Below are 2,666 nucleotides of genomic sequence, written 5' to 3'. Positions count from 1 at the left end.
CAGATTTTTTAATGATCGCCATTCTAACGAGAAGACAAGATTAGAGAAAAAAGTGTAAAGAGTAATGAACAAACAACACTTCTAACTGCCTACTATAAGTGCTTCCTACCAGTCCTTAAATTCTCCATCCCATCAGCAGCATGTGCTAGCACTCATGAAGCTCTCTTTCATGGAACCAGGGCTTTGGAGATGTGGCTTTCAACTTTTTGCTTCTGCTTCACCTCTCCCAACATCATTTTTTTCTTCCAGCTCTCCTTCTTCCACCCTATATCTAAATGTAGTGATATATCTGGCTTGTGATGGTTAACACTGAATGTCAACTTGATTGAAGGATGCAAAATATTGATCCTGGGTGTGCTGTGAGTGTGTTGCCAAAGGAGATTAACATTTGAGTAAGTGTGCTGGGAAAGGCAGACCTACCCCTAATCTCAGTGGGCAATCATCTGATCAGCTGCCAACATGGCCAGGAAATAAAGCAGACAGAAAAATGTGAAAAGGTTAGTCTGGCTTACCCTCCCAGCCTACATTTTTCTCCCATGCTGGATGCTTCCTGCCCTCTAACATCAGACACCAAGTTGTTCAGCTTTGCCTCTAGTACTGGCTTCCTTCCTCCTCAGCTTGCAGATGGCCTATTGTGGGACCTTGTAATTATGTGAGTTTAATACTCCTTAACAAACTCCCATATGATTAGTTCCATCCTTCTAGAGAAACCTGATTAATACAGATTTTGATACCAGGAGTGGTTCTAGAGGAATAGAATATTAAGGATAATGTTCTTTCATTGGTTTGGGGGTTTCTGGAGTTGGCGGCTTAATATGATTGGACCCAAAAATGCTAAGAACTCTATTTCTAAAAGTATGGAGATCACTGATAGTCTTCAGCATGAACTGTTTAGAGAGTTATGCCAAATAAAGTCATTTGACACTCCTGATTCACTACTCATAAGAGGCAAGTTACTCTATACATAATACTTTTGAGTAGGTATAGGAAACCAAGGAACATAATGAAGTTGGTTGGTTGCTCCTTAGTTCACTGGACAAAGAGATGAAGGAAAATGATGAACTCAGGGATTCTATGTCCCAGCTACAGAAGAAGATACTAAGCCTCAAATCTGCTAAGATTGTCCTGAGTGAGAGTTTTATCTCCTGTAGAGAAAGGGCTGAAATTCTGGAAAAACAGATACAAGCTCTTATTATGTGAGTGGCTGACCTGCAATGAAAGATGAATGTACAGCCTCACCAGGTGTCTACTGTTAAAGTGAGGGCATTGATTGGAAAAGAATGGGACTCTGCAACTTTGAATGGAGACATGTGGGAGGACCATGATGAAGCTGGAGACACTGAGTTTGCAAACTCTGAAGAAACATTTTTGCCAAAAGAAACAGCTTCCCATCCCCAGTAGTGGCAACATCTCCTCTCTGACACTTGCTGCCTTCTCTACTTTCGTCTGAGGAGATAAACCCTGTGCTGCCTGAGGCAACAGTCATGGCCTCCCCTGAGGCAGTTGCCAGGCAAGATAATGTTGATTCTCCTCAGGAGCCACCCCCAACATCACTATTTGATTTTAGACATATAACTAGACTAAAGTCCCAGTGGGCCCCTAGAGGTGAGGTTCAGAGTGTGATGCATGAGGAGGTGCACTATACTCTAAAAGAACTAATTAAGTTTTCTAATTTATATAAGCATGAATCTGGAGAACAGGCATGGGAATGGATATTAAGGGTGTGGGATAATAGTGGAAGGAACACAGAGTTGGATCTGGCTGTATTTATTGATTTGGGCTCACTAAATAGGGACTCTGCTTTTAATGTTGCAGCTTGGGGAGTTAAAAAAGGTTCTAACAGTTCATTTGCTTGGTTAGCTGAAATATGGATTAAAAGATGGCCCACTGGGAGTGAATTGGAAATGCCTGATCTCCCTTGGTTTAATGTACAAAAAGGGATCCAAAGGCTTAGGGAGATTGGGATGGTAGAGTGCATTAGTCATTTTAGACGTACTTATCCCAGCTGGGAGGGTCCAGAAGATATACCCTTGACCAACACTTTGCACAATAGATTTGTGAGGGCAGCACCTGCATCTTTGAAGAGCCCTGTAATTGTTCTTCTGTATATGTCAGATCTAACAGTGAGAACTGCAGTCACTCAACTACAAAATTAAAATTCAATGGGAATAATTGGATCCCTAGGTGGCAGGGGCCAAGTGGTAGCACTCAACCATCAAAGGCAAGGTAGACGTAGCTACTGTAATGGACAGCAGAGGCAAAGCAGCAATCAGAATAGTCTGACTCATGTAGAGCTCTGGGATTGGCTAATTAATCACAGTGTTCCCAGAAGTAAAATTGATAGGAAGCCTACTACATTCCTACTTAAAATTTATGTAAGCAAAAACTTCCAGGTTGAATGGACAAAAGACTAATTTGAATTACAGGAACAGAGAATTATGGTCCATCAATCAATTTCCAGATTTGAGCTACTTTATAAAACCAGAACTCCTTGAATGAAGGGGAGGCCGGGTCCCCTTGAGGAAGGACCTCAATACAATACTGACAATTTATGCTGTTAATAATTCTCCCATCCTTCCCCAAGGAAACCTCTTGCCTTTCACCAGGATAACCCTGCACTGGAGAGAGGGAAATGATCAGACATTTTGGAGACACTGGCTCTCAGC

Source organism: Callithrix jacchus, chromosome X (genome assembly GCF_049354715.1).
Source record: "Callithrix jacchus isolate 240 chromosome X, calJac240_pri, whole genome shotgun sequence".
NCBI classification, from domain to species: domain Eukaryota; kingdom Metazoa; phylum Chordata; class Mammalia; order Primates; family Cebidae; genus Callithrix; species Callithrix jacchus.
The sequence above is the reverse complement of the archived record's forward strand: the minus strand, read 5'-3'. Positions refer to the sequence as shown.